Below are 20,195 nucleotides of genomic sequence, written 5' to 3'. Positions count from 1 at the left end.
GACGAAAATTTGCGAAAACAGAACGGAAAAGAACGAACGTGTTAAGTATGTAGCGGGGATGTTAAATGGATGTTCAACGACGGAAGCCTAGCGGATGAAAGCGTATGGAAGTGGATGACAGCTCCGACATCCTTCAATATACCAGATACATCCCAGATACAAACGCTTTGTCCGTTTTGAAAACTTTATATACGAGATGCATACGCTTACATCCTTTCTATTTCCGTGCTACTAACGATGTATAGACGTTCCATGTACCTTATCTTTCCTCCCTCTTTCCGATTTCAGCTGGAGCGAATGTGAGTTGCGAGGATGCCCAGAGGATGCAGAGAGGATACAGTGGACGTTTAACGGATGATAACGGACATGGAACGTTTAATGCTCGTATATGTCGCGCATTTACATCGTACACGGCAGAAAGTTCATCCGTTATAAAAGTTTTGTGCAGCTCAAAACTTTTTGCGCGGATGAAATCAAAGTGAACGGATGCTCGATGGATAGAGCGTATGAAACACGTATGCAATGAGTACACAACGGATGCATGGAATTTTCAAACGGAGGGCACGTTTTTTTCCCCGTTCTACATCCGTAAGTGCAGTGGGACCGGGCCTTTAAATGCGGATAAGACGATATGACCTGTTGAATGCTTACAAAGCTCCGATGGCAGTAATAACCAGCCAGATCCAAAAGACAACCCCAGCAAGTTCTTCTCTTTTTTAAAATTTTTTAATGGCAGTGGTTATAACTCTGTGTGAGATTGATGCGTAACTCTGGTACTTTGAACGTGCAATATTGTTAACCTTTGCCCATTCGTCCACTATTTTGTGTAGGCTACCTTCACATTGCATTTCATAAGATGAAACCGGTGGAATGGCCCGCCATATTTCTTTGGAATGTTTATCATTACCATTGGAGTTGCGTGCCCCTTAAACTGACTGGCGTGTCTGGATTATCGACAATATTTTATACGAAAATTATAGAAAGATTTATCTAAAATCCTAATTCAGCAAGACAATAAATGTTTTAAAAACGACACGATTTTCATAAGATGAATTTTTGTCAGTACCATTGGAGTTGCGTGTCCCTGAACTGCTTGTAGCTGACTGACGTGTCTGGATTATCGACATTATTTTATACGAAAATTATAGAAAGATTTAACTAAAATCTTAATTCAGCAAGGCATTGAATATTTTAAGAACGACATGATTTTCAGAGATTTAAATTATATTTTTAACCAATGGATGCCGTATTGTTAATAAAATACGAAATTGAAAAATAAGTTAATTGAAATAGGCTGGTCGGATCAGTTACCACATGACTCTCTTCTTCGAAAAAACTTCAAAGCGTTTGAGTGGTTTGCCTTTCGCTGAGTCTAGTTTTGCCTATATTTTCTTATTAATTCAAGTTTAGCCACCTCCTCCCCTCCGTCCACATTCTGTTGGTACACATTGTGGTCGAATTATTGCTTAATATCTATTAAGCGGGTATTGTAAGATTTCATTTTGTGTAATTCTTCTCAAATTATTCTTATTGTAATTCATTTGTGTACGGCGGTTTCAGGCCACTTCACCTTTACTCAAAAACATAATTAGGTGGATTTTTTTAATTATATGTCTCTCTCATTATTCGTATGTTTTGAAATTATAATTAATATTTAATCTTTGATCGCATAAAATATATTACTTTAATAAACGACAACACTAAGTTGGGGTGCGTCATAACCGCCATTCAGATTTTGTTTGCACCTCAGTCTGTTGGTCAGTTCTGTTGCGAAAGATAAAAAAAGCTGACGTCCCACTGTTCTGCATCCACCGGGGTAATGAATACAAGCTGCTATAAGGTTTATTATGTCCGGATATCGGGTTTTCCGGCTACTCTTCGTTGAATTACACCTGTTAAAGGTTATTTTGCGTGCAAGTGTAGTTGGGGCCTCGATTTTCAGTAGTCCCTTTGGCCAGCACTGCTGCTTCTGACAGGGAGAAACCTGCTCGGCCAACTTCAAGATCGACACCGGGGCCTTCAGCTTACCCACTGGGGCAGTGTTTCATTATTATAGATGTATAGACAATATCACATGCTTGGCTACTTACAGGCCAATAAAAGCGACCGTTGACCTTTAGAGCTGTTAATTATCAGATTAGTGACTACAATTAAGTTTAACTTTTTATTAGAGCTTATTTTCGGCAATTATGTGTTATTCTTTCTGATTAAAGGTATGAATCACTTGGTCATTTCGGGACTAACTTATGGTTCACTTTTATTTCAATACTTCTCTTGTGCGTAGGGGTCTTTAGCAGTGGGAGGACCCGGAGAAAACCCACGAGGTTGGACAGGCGACCCTACTCCTTGTCACGTACAACCATTTGACTCACTAATGCAACCCCACTTAATTAGTTGTTTGGAGTTATTTCATAGTAAAGAAGGTTTCATTGGGGTCATTTAGTTATCGGGGTGATTACAATTACTGAATGAACAGGTAATCACCCCTGGACCATGTTGGGTTTGTCTCATCTGCAATCTGTACTATCCACAATATGGACATCTTCACAACATCAAAAGACGGAAGCGAAGATTATTGATCATTTCTAGCCACCTTTTTTTTCTTTTCTTTTTTTTTTTTTTATTTTTGACAATAACTGGGCTGTCTATACAGATAACATATTTATATCTTGGTAAAAACGGTGAATCTAATGGCAAATCAATTGGTTTGGGGTTTTTTTTAGTTAATTTGGTCTATTTCCGGCATAATTGTACTTGTTATACCCCAAAAGATATCAAAGAAATGAGAAACCAAATGTTTTCCAATGAAGAACTAAGACCGTAATTGAAGCACCGAATGACAAACCCTTATCCTAATCAGCAAACATAAATAACGACATGTTCTTAGAAAAGCCGCACATAATCTTTTGATACGCAAGCTTGGGCAGTTTAAAGAAATTGGTTCACACAGTGTCTAGGAATGAACTCGCATGGCTGAGTATGATTGCGAAAAGGGCAATATTTCTTTCCCGAACGTGACTTTTATCTGCTTTAAATTGGGACTAGCGCCAGGCAATGTTTGGGGGTTTTATTTTTATTTTTTTTTTTTGGTTAAAGATTCTATTTCCCAGTAGCCAAATATCCCTATTGCGGGTCTTCTTTTTGGCTTCAAATGTGACGTAAATTAATATTTAGACATTTACTCACATGACAAGCCCATAATCAACTCTCTAGATTAAACCATCTGAGCCACGCGGACATCATTCAATGAAAGGACTGACAGTCGAGACCTCTTTTATTATTATGACACTGGTACTTGACAATCGTTGTAGTTAGGTTCCCTGTGTTTGGAACTCGAGTAATACTGTACCATTTACATATTTATTTTGCTCCTTGTCTTCATATGGAACCTATTTTATAGCAGCCGGCAACAGATTTGTCATGCAATTGTACCTTTTTATTGACCTTATGAAACAAGTGAACTAATATAAATCTTGGACTTCGTAGTAAAAAAAAAGAGCAAGTTCTATAAAGGTGTACATACAACAAACTTAAAATGACAGTTTAGAACAATGAAGCTCTGAATAATTGAGCAAACAATTATCACAATGGTCGCTTGCCGTTTTGTTTCTCATCTGTCGTTACCTTCTTAAAGTTATGATGAACGACGAAACAAGCCCATTAGCACTTTGTATCCGTGAACATCTCGACGATGAAGTCAGTCATGTTAAGAAAATGTGATAGCATTAAGTACCCTGGTAAGTTGTCATAAGATGCGACATCAAAGAATTCAAGAAGCAGGGGGAATAGGCAAGGTCAGTCTCGTCAAATAAAGTAATGTCGAATCTTTCTAAACCATCCCAGAATTCATCACCCAGTCTGTATTTCAACACATATAATCATGGATATAACTGTCAATCATGCGATATGCTTTTTCCATTTGATCAATGAAGATGAAAGACAAAATGGAGTGCAATTCAACTCATGAACAACATGAAAGTCATAAAGATTTCTAATGTGTTTATCTGTGATATTTTCTAACCATGGTATCTTAATGCAACGTTAAAGGACAATTAAAGTGGTGTCCACCAATATTACATATGTGAAAGAACTGGTTAAACCCATTCCAAATATTTTTTTCCATTTTTTGCGTCACTTTCTGTTTCTTCAAATCTTCGCTACGCATATATCATAGTAATTATCTCTGTGTTAATATTATTTTTGCAGTGCCTTTAACCAGTTCTACCACATGTAAAACTGGTGGACACCAAAATTGTCCTTTAAAGAAAACCAAACGACAAACCAAGGTTTGTATTTTTCTATTCAGTAGAAAAGGCAATAAGGATTTTTTATTGCTAAATCTTCATGAAGTTTCGACCAGGGAAGTCTTTACTTCATTAAAGCTAAATGTTATTTATTGTTTTAGTACTCCCGGTGACATTTTAATTTGTGTGTAAACGATTATTGATGCACAAGCTGTAAGGTATGATATCCAACATACCTAGGCAAACGTATAGAGGCGCCACTTGTTTTTTCGTATGTTTGAATAAAAATGTCATTCTTGTGTATTTAATCTGAAAATTAACTATCGTTCAAAATGTAAGAATATAATTAATCAAAATTAATCAATTGTTACGTTTTCTATTCTTCTTGCTTTGTCTGATCGCTTGGCAATCGGTTAGGGATATTCGGATTCAAACATACACGCTTTCGCTGTCTTATAAAAAAAAACTCTTTCCCCTTCAGAGGAATAGTAAGAAAGATGAACGTTTTCTATGTATACGTGTCCGCTCTTTAATGGTTCAGTACTTTATTTATTCCAAACCCTTTTTTTTGAGCCACTGACACGATCTACGAATCGACTTTGTCCTTTTAACTACCATAATTTAGTGAACAGTGTGGTACTACGTAAGAAAGGCACAGATCAACAGAGACAATCTAAATGTCAAAGTTAATGATAAAGCTCTTTACAGTGATGCACCAAGTAGCAAAATCCAGATGAAAACAAAACCGAGGAAACTAGAACTGTGACGCAGTAATGACGGATTTCAACGATGCCACGTTACCCTTGAACTTGCTTTACTTCGGGTACCAATGAAAGAGATAAGATATCCACATTAGCATTGCACACCTGTTATAAAACGGAAGCAGAATCAACCAAATCCAGCTATATCAATTCCATTTATACATTTGATACATTTGTCACCATGTGTTACATATGTCAAAATAGTGATCCTGACAAAATTGGGTACTAACTTACGGCTAAGTTAGCTGATGAGATTTCCTAATGCGAAATTAAAATGCGAAATTTTTTTTAAAATGTGACCCTGAAAAAATTGGTTATTTCTCGGTAACGGAAGAAGTTAGAAGCAGTTTTGTGGTATCTATAGCATCGTATTAAATCATTCTATATAATGCATGAAATCAAGTATCATAATTTTAAAGGAATATTGAATAACACTCATTTGGAGAAGATATTTTTTTGAAAGCTAAACATACAGTTTTGAAATTGGTTTTATGACATCACAAATGGCATAAGGCTTCAAATGGTGAAACTTTTATAACTAATTAACAATTTTTTATGAACCAAAAACCGTAAAAAGTGACTTCTCCGCAACTGAACAAGTTAGAAACCATTTTGAGATATCTATATGATCGTATGGGTTCATTCTATTTGTTGAATGGAATTAAATATCATACTCTTAAACACATAATAAATGGAACTCATTTGAATCTGTTTTGAAGGCTAAAAATACAGTTTTGGACAAAATGGCGTCACTTTCGATGTCAATTTTAAATTCTGCTCAATTTGATATATTGCACATTAGCTTTATGCATCAAAATATGATGTTACTTTTATGAAAATCCAATAATAATTGACTCTTTTACAGGCAAAATAACGTGAAAAGTGACTCATGCTAAGTTTCCAATTTCTAGGCTACTGCTCATATTACAAACTAATTTCGACATAGGTTGTCTTCGTATAGATATATGCTACAGGTTTATGAACATTACATAGAAATATTTTAAAATATGAAAAGCCTGAATGAGATGTAAATTGCTTAATTTTACACCCATTTTCACCTTTAATTGGAAATGGCGCAAACACAAAACCAAACTTTAAAAAAAAAATAGTAGGGGCATTCATCTTGATCTTGATTTGTAAAAATTAATATCTGCTTGCGAAAGAATGTTCCAACCGGTCAAAATGTTAAATTTTGGCAAAATTACGCCACTTCCGATGCCGACAGAAAACTTTATCGGTAAAAAAGTTGAGAATTTGCACCATAAAACATACGAATTCTGTATTATACATATCGGGCAATAAATAATTAACCTAGAATCCATAAACTGAAATTAAAAAGGCAAAAATTCTTAAAGCGAGAATTTCATATTTTGTAGGAAAGTCAAAACATAATTATTTCTATGTCTTGCTCAATAGGTTATCAACTCACTATTATACGACCATGGGGATTATTTCCCACCCTTAAAAATCATTGACACAGGAAATAATAACATAATTACCTCCCTTGTTTCCTACCTCCATGCATAAGCTACCTTCAAACGTTGGAATTTGAAGTTGAAAATGGATATTTTTGCCAATTTCTCAGCTGGCCATAGTGAATTATAGGATTAATAGGATTATTCTTTAACAAGGCCGGGCGGTTTATGGATACCATCTATTTTAAGGCTTTATTTTAATAAATTTTAAAAATATAACTTAAAAATATGAAATTGTAGCTTTAAAAAATGATCCTGACAAGATTGTTTTTTCTCGACAATGAAATTAAGATGCTAGAACCAATTTGTCGACATCAATATGATCGCATTGACCCAATCTATATGCCCATTATTGGAATCAAATATCTTAATTTCAAACAAATAATAAATATAACCCGCTTCAAAAAATGCAGTTTTTGCCAAAATGACATTACTTCCGGTGAAAATGAAAATCATAAATGGCATAAGGCATCATATGGTGAATATTTTATGAAAATCGAATAATAATTGACACTTTTATAGACCAAAAACCTTGAAAAGTGACTTGTAGAAAATTGTCTATTTCTCTGTAACCGCACAAGTTAGAAACCATTTTGTGGTATTTGTGTGGTCGTATTGGTTTATTCTATTTGTTGATTGGAGGAATCAAATATCATAATTTTAAACAAATAACAAATACGACTCATTTGAATAAAATATGTGTTTTGGAGGCTAAAATTCCAGTTTTTGCGCAAATGACGTCATTTCACGTGACCGCGAAAGTGTTAAATTGTTTTGACCTAGACAGAATTGGCATTATGCATCAAATGGTAAAAAAAATGAAATTCCATTAATAATTAAACTTTTACAGGCAAAATAACGTGAAAAGATCATTATACAAATCCGACTATAAATAACTAATCTGGAACCTATAAACTCAAATTAAAATGCAAACAATCTTAAAAAATGATACTGACAAAATTTGTTATTTCTTCGCAAGGGAAGATGTTAGAAACATGTTATAGATATCTATATGATTGTATTGAATAATTCTATTTGTCCACTGGAATCAAATATCATAATTTTATACGAATAATGAATATTGCTCACTTTAAAACAATATTTGTTTTGGAATCTAAAATTACAAATAGTAAAACAATTTTAAAATCGATCAATAATTGAAACTTTTATAGACAAAAGAAACATAAAAAGTAACTCCTGCAAAATTGCCTATTTCTCGGCAACCCCTCAAGTTGCAAACTAACTTTCGTATAGATTGTCTTCGTATGGATTATGGCTACAAGTTTATGAAAGTTACAAGGAAATATATGAAGATGCTGAATGGCATGTAAATAGCTTAATTTTACACCCTTTTTCACCTTTTATTCGAATGGCCCGAAAATGAAATCGAAATTAAAAAAAATGAGCGCGAGATTCTAAGCGCCTTTACAGGGCACAAACTTTTAGTCATATCAGATTTTTAAAAAATAATATTTCCTTTCAAAAAGTGGTAAAATATCATCAAAAAATATTGTGGGCGTTTATACGTTTTGTATGTAGATTTTTCCTGTGCTTTCAATTTATTAAATCCGGACAAAGTTGTTGAATCTGCCCTCAAAACCATGTATACATTTGTAAGGTCTTGTGTGAAGTTAGATTCTTACATAACTCCCTATTTTGATTGTACATCCGGTGTTCGCCAAGGATGTATTCTATATAAATCAAATAATAGATTATATGAATCAAGGAGATGTCAAGGGTATATTCACAAATGAAGACGCTAAAGATATATTAATGTAATTATGAGCTGACAATCACAGTATTTTATCTGATACAGTTGGCGATTTACTGCGTAAAATAGATATTCTGAGAAAATTTTGTTCTGATTTTGATTTAAAAGTTAATATTGCAAAAACAAAAATCGTTGTCTTGTTTTCGTCATGGTTAATCTGGAGTAAAGCTAAAGCTAGGAAATCACTTCTTCCAATACCAGCCTTTCTCCGAAAAAAAAAATTGAATTCAGTTTCTATCAGTAATATAACCCGTTTTGTTGTATAGAGCCGAAATATGGGGCGGAAATTGATACTGCACATTTACAATTTTGCAAATTTGTCCTTCAAATACATAAAACTAGTTCTTCGGAAGGTGAAAAGGGTAAATGTGGTCGGTACGACTTAGCTGTTTTCTATATGTTATCATTCATAAAATATTGGACTAAATAGATCGTTCTACCATACAATAGATATCCAAAAACATGTTTATTATATGCTAGGGAGACTAGACTCCATGGGTAGAACAACATGGGCTACAAAAGTGAGACTTCTCCTCTACTCTATTGGTTTTGGTTGTGGTTGGTATTCACATGAAATAGGTGATTCTAAGGCTTTTCTCAACGATGTTAAGTTACGTCTAATTGATATTGACATACAACAATATGGTCGACTAAACTAAAAACTAGCGAAAGCCTTAAAGAATATAGTATATTTAATCTTTGTCAGGAATTGTATTTGTCAATGAATATTAATCAAAATGTCAAAAACATTACCACGAAGCTGCGATTAAATTTGTTTCCATTAGCTAGCAACTTGTTCAGAAGAAATCAAAACATTTCGCCAGAATGTCCATTATTTAAGTATGATTATGAAGATTTGTTCCATGTTATATTAGAATGTAAATATTGCAAAGATTTAAGAGTAACCTTTTTACCGAAATAATATATTTTTCAATATCCTAATCATTTTATATTTGGCCAGTTATGTGTTGATTATGACTTTAACACCCTTTCATCTTTATCGATATATCTCCAAAAAGCACTTTCTCTCAGACGTTTGAATTTATGAAGTGTTATTAGTTAATAATGTTACAGGCACTATATATGATTTATCATTGCTTAATAAAATATCATAATTATATAAGTTCAACTTTTAATGTTTACAATTCTGTAAATAGTTTCGGCTAATATGTAATATGTATATGTATATTTTGTATGTATGGATCATATAATCTTATTACTGAATAAAACATTATTATTATTACGCAGTGTGAAATCCTAAGTAGGGTTATAAGGGGACGAGTGTGTGTGCGAGTTGGTTTGGGTCCATGGCCCAACTCGTCCACCATCATTGTCGAGTTTTTGATTCAATTGCACGCCTGGACGAGGTAGGGAGTGGTGCTAAAGGCTTCTACACGCAATAAAAATATACTATATGAATAGGCTAGTCCAGAAATAACATAATTTGTGTTCGTTAGCCTCTTTCTCTCTTCTTTCATGTTTTCTTTGGGTCAAATGTTTGTGTCGAGTTTTGCTTGTAAATGAGATTTTGAACACATTTGTGTACACGTGCATGCAAAACAGTGAATAATAACAATATCTTCTCTTTAAATCATGCTTAATTACATTCAAATACGTGTCTGTTTGGGAAACAATTGCCCAGAGATCAATGCAGTCATAAGATGGTCTTTTTATTTTCCTGTTAAAGTTAATATGATCTATGCTGATGGAAATTCTACAAATAGCAACATCGTTTAGGATTGCAAGATGAGATAATCTCATAAGAGACCACATAATTTGATCTTTAATTTGGGGCGGGCGGTGGGGGGGTGGGCAGTATTTATTTTTATCGATAGGCCCTTGTATACCATTGTACTAACTGTATTTATGACATATTATTTAGGTGTCCATAAAATTTTGATGTTCATATTTTATTTAAAGGAGCTAAACCTAGTTAAGGTCAAAATAAAATTTTGTGTTCATGCTCCATGTGTATCTGATAGAGGAACTAGCATAGCACTTGTATCTTCAGAGGTTCCAGCAATCCAAAACGTTCTTCTTATAGCAATTAGATTTGCATCAAATGCGCGAAAGTTGTCTGAGTCTGCGAGTCAGACTTCCAAAATTTCGCAAAAGCTCTAGACTGTTTTGCTCATCAATTACTGTTTTCAACATTAAACAATATATTGGGAAAAGAAAAGGATATCATCGAGATGAAAATAGCATTTTTTTTTTCAAAATTACAGCGATTCCTTCACTGATACAATTTTAATCCGGTTTCATTTGAGAAGATAATCACTCAATTCAAATAAATATCATGATCTCCGAATGTTATACCGAAACATTTCTTGCTAAAAACTCAACACATTTTGCCCATTATTACTAACTAACTATTATTAACTATGCCAAAAACTCATCTGCTATAGGAAAGATAGGAAATAGCTTTGATACTACTGGATCGACTGGTATCAAACTACGGATTAAATGGGCCCATTCTAAAATTGTTTTCGTATCTATTTCGGTCCCATAATCTTCGCCATGGGTTGTTGATCCGGTGTGTTTTTTCGATTACTTCTAGGACAAGATATATTATACGATTAATGTAATTTGTACTTGTGAGTTTGGATTTCACTTAAACTCCTTCATTAGCCCGTTTGGATAAGAAAAGTAGAAGACTAAACCACATTTCATTAGACGTAAACTGTTGACATATATAAGGTATGTAAATGTCTCATTTGAATTGACCAATTTGGTCTATCTAAAGAAAAGACAAATTAATTGAATTAATTCTGATGTGTTTATTCACTAAGTATACTTTCTTCTGAATTACCGTGGGGTTTTGTTTTTGACAAAGAAAAGTTCCAAAACATTGTACATTTTCTTACTGACAATGCCATATTTGAGGTTGGAGATCAGATAATAACAGTATACTTTCTTCTGAATTACCGTCACACCTATAGATGTTAGTATTGCAGGCACATTGCCCCACTCCGGAATCAATTTACGAAAATTAAAACTAAGACAATGAAAAAAAAAATATGACCATTATTAACATATTTACTTAATCTGAAAGACTCAATACTAACTCAAACCACAACACAGCTCGCCCCATAACACAATTCATCCAACCTGTACATTAAAATTTTGAACTCTTATACATTCAGATCCTATTTTGGGGAATCTTCGTGGATGCAGTCCCGATAAATTGTTAACCCCATTGATTTTAGAGAAATAGCCCAATTTTAATGTTCCCGATTAAAAGGTCATATAGCCTATTTAAGATGAGTACACTAAACACAAATTGGTAAGCCCCCTTTCTATGATTTCACACCGGCAATCTCCTTTATTCACTTCCACACAGGTAAACTCCCTTAATTTGCTTTCACACAGGTAAGCCCCTTAAGTTTGCCTCCATTCAGGTAAGCCCTCTTATACACCCAAAATAGGTCAATTATTTTACTATTTGAGGTGCCGACAAAGTAGAAATAAACTATGACAAACTTAGTGTATGTTCCACATTAGATCAACAAGGCTAAACACGGCTTACCCAAAAATTATTAAAGAAAACATTCGATTCACTACTTGCCGACACAGTAGAGATAAATTAAGACAACCCTAGTGTATGTTCAATGTTAGTGAACAAACTCACCCAATATAATTAATAAAGACAGACTTTTATTACCGTAATGGATTTGGCTACGAACTCTTAATCAACCACAGCTAAACATAAGTCCCATATCAACGTCTTCCTTCAAATTCCGACATACTGATATACACATAATATGCTAGCCCGATGGTTTCTAGATTCAGATTCAAATATTTTCATGCCTAACACTATAATAACCGGAACAACTAATTGCAGATAAGTCTAGCTTCTATACTTTCTCCCCTTTTGCATGGCGACCTTTGTTGACTTTTTGGTGTAGAAGAAAAGGGTTTGAGAGGTTGGTTAGGTTGAAATGTAGGGCCGACAATTGCCTGTTTGCTTGGCTCTACTTCCAGTTTGTGTATCTCAAGTTTTTCTTGAAGAACCTCACTTGTGCTTTTGGGCAATAGGTTGCCACATGTTGCTCCATCTGTGGTAGAATGCGTTCTACCCAAAGAAAATTTGGGAAAAAGTTAGAGCCAGTCTAAGGGATGAGAATTAACAATAAATTCAATGGGGAATCAATAGTGATCTGTGGCCATATTGGTCTTTAATTGAAGAAAAGGGATCAAATTTGCAATTTCATAGCAGTTTTGGGTAATACTGATGATATTACAGCGGAGGGATAGGGGGTGTAAAGTGTCTTTCTGCAGAGCAATCATTGTGTCGGAAGTGAGATTTTCACCCCAGTCAACATCAAATCCCCGTATCAAAAAATCTAAAAGGTCAACCCCCTACAAAATTATGATGAGGAGATTGCCAAATGTGGTCCCCATTGTGCCTATAAAGATTGAAACCAACGGAATGTTGAGCAAAAAGCTACAGCCTGTGATGTTACAGCCATTTAACATTGATGTCAATAGGCAAATGATTGCTAGTCTGAGTCCATCTATCTATAATATTTAAAATATTAAATTCACAGATAGGGACAATGTTGTGATATATTAAATGATTTTTGTGTTCTAAAGTCAAAACCAAAGCAAAATTTGGTAAGCAAAAATTATACTAATAGTTTATAGACATTGTCCCAGCAGTAATCGCAGAGAGCTGGTTCCGGCAATAATCAAATGGACTTTAGATCGCATAGATCAACAACTCGATTCAACACGTGACCAATTTGAACGCAACTAAAAGGCTTTAGATGACGGTGACTGGTGATTGCATTTCTATGGCCTTTTATCGAGTAAAAGTCAAATATCAATATACAAGAATCTATTTTAAAAAATGCCTTGTTCTAAAATTCTCTCATCTTACAATTCTAAGCGATATGGCTATTTGTAACATTTCTATTAGATTAGATTAGATCAGATTGAATTTACCGGGAATATGAAAATAACAATTCTATCTATGTCTGTATGATCTGAAGGTTATCCAAGATTTATAATGATGATAATAAAGAGTACAGTTATTTCGTGTTGGCACCTATATTTAAGCCAAACAATCTCACTTTTAAAAGTTGAAATAATGTGGTCACTTTCTGAACAAATACAAGCGTACAATATGGACAAGGAACCGATCATGATGCGCATTTTTTGAAGGACCAGCGCTGGGTGCACAATTTTTTAAAAGAGCCGAGCATGATGCACAATTGTCTAATTGACAACCATGAAAAGTTTCATTTCGTTCATTAAAGACTCCACTGAATTTTGCGCCCAACTCAAAGAGATAAGAAACCCAGGGAAAATGCTCTCGTACGATGTTATTGATCTATTTACCAATGTGCCAAGAGAAGATGCCCTCAAAGTCCTAGAAACCCGCATCCGCCAACTCTCTACGCCACTGGAAACATCTTTACAAGTCGATACCATCATCTGTCTAATCAAGCAATGCCTGGAATCTACATACTTCACATGAGGAGACAACTATTACCAACAGATCCATGGATTACCAATGGGCAGTCTCTTATCCCCCCTGATAGCAGAAATTTTCATGACGTCACTGGAAGAAAAAGTCATTGAAACCGCACCATTCCAACCCTTATTCTGGTCTCGTAAGGTTGACGACGTATTTGTCATGATAAAAGAACAAGATGATGCGGGTATCCTTCTACACCATTTGAACAACCAACACCCAAGGATCAAGTTCACCATGGAGAATGAAACCAGCAACAGTCTTCCTTTCCTAGATATACTAGTTAAAAGGAAGGACTCTAAAATAATTACCTCAGTATACAGAAAGCCAACCCACACGGACCAGTATATTCATTATAAATCAAACCACCCTAACAGCACTAAGGCAGCCGTCATCGCCACCCTAACAAAAAGAGCCAAAAACATTTGTGACCCTGAAACACTCCCCCACGAAGTACAACACCTTACAGACGTTTTCACCAAACACAATGGGTATCCGCTACAGATGGTCAAAAAGATTATTAATTCCACACTATCCGACCTACCAAAACCAGATAAACTAAAACCTGATAAAGCCCCTATACGAGTGTTTATACCCTTACACGGAAACATCTCCCACCAAATTAGAAGATTATTAAAACAAGAAGCGCAGATAGAAACCACATATCTCAAAGGCAAGACAACCAAGGATTTAATAAAAGCAAATGGTAAGATAACCCCCACCCAACCCATCTCCCCAAAAGGGTGTGTTTACCAAGTCATCTGCAGCTGTGGGGAATCATACATTTGAGAATCGAAGAGGCCCTTAGACATCAGAATTAAAGAACACATGTCGAAAACACCCACCAACCAATCTGCCATTGCCGAACACCTTATTGAAAACCCGCGCCACCGAGTGAACTGGACAAACGTCAAAAAGTTAGCTGTTAATTGCCACAACAAACGAAACCGATGAACCCATGAAGCTATTAATATACGCAGGCATGAACCAAAACTAAACAGGGACCCAGGAATTTACATTCCAAGAGCGTATGATCGCATCATTAAAATGTAGTTTACATCGTCTCTGAACTATCCTTTAATTTTAATATTTGTATTGCTTTTAACTTTGTGCATTTCCTCAAATCAATTACAATTTGCTTTACTGCATATTGCCTTCACTGTTAGGATTAACTGCTTATGGCTTCAGTTCACCCCCTATAATACTTGTCCTTTCATCTTTTATTATTACTTTCATCTATAACTAATTACTGTATATATATATATATATATATATATATATATATATATATATATATATTTATTTAATATGTTTTTACAGTCAGGACCTGTTGCTCGTGACTCATTATATCTGCTAATAATTGTTTGATCCTTTGGCTTCATTCCTGCACTTATCTATACCAATTACAGTTTATAACCATCTATGTACATTGTTTATTTAACGACTTGGGACAGTTGCTCATGCTTGCTGATTTTGCATCCCATTGGAGGGTTCGCACTGCTCGTGTATATATATATAGCTATTTTGTTTTCATTTTATTTATTTGTGTTATATGCTTGATAACGATTTGTGAAATCTTGTTGAAACGTCGCAGTGAAATAAACCACAGTAATTGTTATCCATAAATAGTGTGTTATTTGATTATGTTCCAATTACTAAATGCCATTTAAAGAATAGCTTAAATTACAGTCTTAGTTCTTCATTAGAATACATTTGGTTTCTCATTTCTTGATGTCCTTAGGGGGTATATAAAGCAGAATTCGGGAATAGAATAGATTAACTGTAAAAATATAAAAAAAAAACAATTGAAGAGTTATTCACCAAGATAAAAATATAGGTATTACTTTATGTATGCTATTTAATTTTAATAAGTCTTTTATCAAATTGATACCAATATACAGAAAGAAATCTCCATCGGAAATCGCGTTGCTAGATTCGTGTCCTTCCGTTAAACTGGAGAAAACCGAGGTGACTTAGTGGGTATGGCGCTGACTACATGACCGAACTCGATCCTTGTATTGACCGAGAAAGTTCTTCGGGACTTTTCAGTGGTTTTTCCCCTTGTCAGTGGTACAGGGCGGGGTCTAGTCGTTCGGTTGGGACGACAAGCCGATGTCCCGGGTACATTTTGGTGTAAACGTAAAATAACCTCTTGACAGTTATAATTTGAAAAAGAGTAAGCGGAAACGCAGCTGTCCTGAAAAGTGTCTCTAATAACACACTATATGGCATATACCCGTCTTCATAAGCCCGATTGGTGAAGCAAAGTAGGAGGTTACACCTCATCTAAGCTCATTTAAAATAGTGAAGATATGAATTATTATTGTTGGTTAACTAAAAACGCCATTTTCTTATTTTTGTCCTACTAAAGATTCGCCCTTGCGTTTTTGCAGGCGAGGGTAGGTTTTCACGTATCTTTCGGTCGTATTTATCGCCGGCAACTCTTTCGGTGAAAGTATCCACTCTAGCGAAGAGTATCGCACATCCTAGAATTAAGTATATTTCTCCAATTATATTAGAACCTATTGCCAGCTGTGCGCGCACCCTAGCAATGGCTTAAATTGTCAGATAGACGAACGGACAAAATATAGATCTGCCTTGCGTGTCATTCTAAAATGTACTCGTTTCTCCAACAATGTCTACATTCTCATTTAAACATACATTATGCCAGAGCTAAATCTGCCTATTGCAGGTCTTTCTTTAGGCCTGAAATGTTACCTAAATTATTAATATTAGACATTAATTAACTCATCCAGACCATAATCACTCTCAATGTCATCGCTAGTCTGCGATGTTTATTTGATTAGGTTCCGATAATCGAGACTAGGCCAAAAATTCAATCGCTAAAATCTCGGTTCCGAGTGGAAATTTTGATGAAATTTTCAGCAAATTCCCTTTACATTATCTAGTTTTTAACTATTATAGTGAGAACTGTCAGCTCGTTATCTAATCTCCCATTATGTATCTTTAAAATATGCTTTATCTTGCACTTGTCCGGTTAGTGAATTTTTTTTTTTTTTTTTTTTTTTTTGATGTGATTTAACTTAAGTGTTATCTTGTGCAGGTTCAAATTATTTTTTATGCAAATTTGAAACAGATCTACCAAGCTATCACTAGGACTTAAATCTTATACTGTCAGTTGTCGATTCGTACACGCTAAATCAGGATGTCAATGCTTCCATAGTCGACGATTATTTGAATATACTTTTATTCCAAATAACGTTATTTGGTGAGAGGAATGTCTCTTTAAAACTTACTGTTACAGAACTTGACATTGTGTTTACATTAATAATATTGAACAGAGCGCATCCTTAGCAATTTGCGTAATGCAGAACGCATCATTTGCGTTTTGTATAATGTGTATCGCACCATTGTGTGTGTAATGTGTCTCGCATCATTGTCAATATCGGATTGCGTATCGGACCGCTTATTTGAGACTTTTAGCAAACGTAAATTCCTGTTCCGTATCGCATATCCGTATCGATTTTGCGTGTGACGTCATCTATACGTGTGTACTTATCATACGTGATACGGCACACGGATACGGCAGCACGTATCGAACAGCTTTCATACGGAAAGTTTCAAATTATGTTATATCACAAAGGTCTTGGTTCCTTTTGATCATCGTGCATATCCGAACGTATCTTCCTGGATTATGGCCCCAGATTGTTCGAAAAATCGCATTTTTAGCACGTGGATCAGCTAGAAGTCACAATTGGTATTCAATTTTAAAAAAAAAACGTTTAAATATATCACCGTTTCATATCAATGAAGGTTGAGTTCAAATGTCGTAAAAATCTGACCCAAACTGCCGGACAAATTGACCGCTTCTTGTACGCAAATAGTGTAAAAGTATGTAATATCAAGGTTGTGGACACTCTAGAAATCACAATTTTTATCAGATTTTGATAAAACTTGAAATGTATAATTATTATTCAAAGGTCTTAGCTCCTTTAGATATTTGCGCATATTGGACCGTAACTTCCTGGATTATGGCCCCTGGTTGTACAAAAAATCACGTTTTTACCTTGTGGACCCTCTAGAGTTCAGAATTTTTATCCGATTACACCCCATTGACGGTCTAGGTCGAATTTCGTGAAAATCGGACCGAAACTGCCTGACAAAATGGCCGTTCCTTGAACGCAAATAGTATAAAAGTATGTAATACCAAGGTTATGGATTCTCTAGAAGTCACAATTTTTTTTCTGATTTTGTTGAAACTTAAAATATATCTATATATCCCAAATATCTCAGTCCATTTCGATATTAGCGCATTTCAGACCATAACTTCCCTTTTTAGCTTGTTGTCTATCCATCCCTAGTAAAATGTGGGCGTATCTTGCCAGTTAACCGCTGGTATTCTATGGTAAAGGGGTATAAACTTTCTTAAATGATAAATTAGTGAAACCAAAAATTGCTGTCGAGTCGAAGTCACTTGACTAGTACTGATGGTGAACTTGGTAGATATCTGCCATCATGTTGTAATAGAAGCGACGCATACGTACGCGACGCGAAAATCTGCCAAAACTCTATAACTACATTGACGCAATGGGATGGGAAAAATTCCGCTTGCCAAAAGTCTCTATTGACTTTTTGCGGAAAGCGTATCGGAGCATTATGATATTATGGCATTAGAACTCTTGACATGACAGAAATAGACATAATATAATGATTAGTGTTTTGTGCGGGAAAACAGGCGATAGAAAACGGAAATCCAGAAAAGGAAAACACATATTTTTAGCTTTTCAACCTAATGATTTTATGATGAATCCAAATATAAAGTTAATTAACACTATATAAAAATAATCCCATACACGGAACATACACTTGACACAAACTAGGTCATTTCGGGACTAACATATGGTTCAATTGTATTCCAATAATACGCCTGTGCGTAGAAGTCTTTAGCAGTGGAAGGAAACCGGAGGACCCAGAGAAAACCCACGAGGTTGGACAGGCGACCCTATACTCTTTGTCACGTACAACTGGGGAATCGAAACCACGCCAGCTGATTCAATGACAGACTATATAATACAGCGCGCACGCGCTAACCATTCGCCACCCCAACCCCACACTATATGATACATCGCGCACGCGCTAACCATACCCCCCCCCCCTCTCCCCAATAGGCACAATAACAGTCGGGCGTTTCTCTGGCTCTCATTTGTGGCGAGGTTCTCCTTCACTGACTATTATTGAGTAGCACATTAGCTAATATTTTGGGGGGTTTTGTCAGTCATGTATATATAATTTTCCTAATTTCCCACGCTGCATTATACACAAATCGGAACAAAGTAGACTGTAAAACATTAAATAGTCTTGATCAATACGTTGCTATTCTACATGTGTAAAACCATTAGGGACTTCCTGGTTTCTAGAAATATTCATTGCCTTCGTGTTGAGCATATGAAAAGCATCTAAATCATGTTTATCATAAAGAAATTCATCTTTGTAAATAATGACAAAATTGCATGTTTCCAATGATATTTGCAAAGCATGTTATTATTATCACGAGGGAACTGTGGTTGTTATTATGTAATATGAAAATGGGATCCTTATTAACTAATTTTCTAGAGCGAATATTAATATTTACTGCACAAGCAAGACTCAGCGACGTGTATTCAGTAATGCCCTATCTATAAAAGCAGATATTCCAATACTTAAATAACATGCAATCAGGCTGGTGAGAGAGAGAGAGAGAGAGAGAGAGAGGGGGGGGGTAACGTCCACTCAATACAGGCTAGGTCATTTCGGGACTAACATGCGACCCTACTGCTTGTCACGTACATGTGTGGGATCGAAAGAACGTCACTTGTCTCAATGACAGAATTAATGACCTAAGCGCGCTAGATGATGCGGCCACCCCCTCGAACATAAAGCTATCAAACTTGGAAGTTTTGACAGTGTGTATATCTTATATCTCGCTTCATTCGTTTTACTAGTTTTAATTAATCTCATTAGCAGTAATTACCAGCTGTGAGATTAGACACCTGATACCACTGAATCATAATGAGAATGTTTATTGATTCCTGGTTAAGAACCTTTGTGCCAACTTTTAAAAAAAAAAAACAATTTCAAAACTGTAGAGAAATATTCCAGTATGTATTTTCAGCTTAAATGTGTTTTATCAGCTGTATTATATATGTGTATGATAGCAGGCGGTTACTATTATATACTATTCAAAAAAAGTAGGGGATATTTGATTTTGGGGGCATAATACTAAAATATGCAAATGACTACGAAAAAAGTCACTATAGAACCTAACAGAAGAAACATTTCCAGTTACATGTGACGCCCAAACGCACCAATAGCTACCGCATGGAATGCAGGTGATGCTTGGGATCATCATGGGGGTCCAACCCAAGATTTGCACGACTCTGACTTTGAATGTTACAGTCATTGTGGCATTGAATTCCAGGGTGGAAACATCAGTTTAATTGTTTTAGTGACCAGAAAACAAATTTTGAT

General features: G+C 35.2%; 1 long non-coding RNA gene across 2 annotated transcripts in view; it reads left to right on the top strand.

Annotated features, from left to right (window-relative positions):
* The window catches only part of LOC126827060 (uncharacterized), a 99,132-nt gene that overhangs the window by 64,183 nt on the left and 14,754 nt on the right, over positions 1-20,195 (top strand). For both annotated transcript variants that reach the window (XR_007682554.2, XR_008788672.1), the window contains exon 3: positions 4,207-4,286. This is a non-coding gene — a long non-coding RNA (uncharacterized LOC126827060). The remainder of the gene's footprint in view (positions 1-4,206; positions 4,287-20,195) is intronic.

This window comes from Patella vulgata, chromosome 7 (assembly GCF_932274485.2).
Source record: "Patella vulgata chromosome 7, xgPatVulg1.2, whole genome shotgun sequence".
Taxonomy (NCBI): Eukaryota; Metazoa; Mollusca; class Gastropoda; family Patellidae; genus Patella; species Patella vulgata.
Note: the sequence above shows the minus strand (reverse complement) of the source record. Positions and strands in the feature narration are given on the sequence as shown.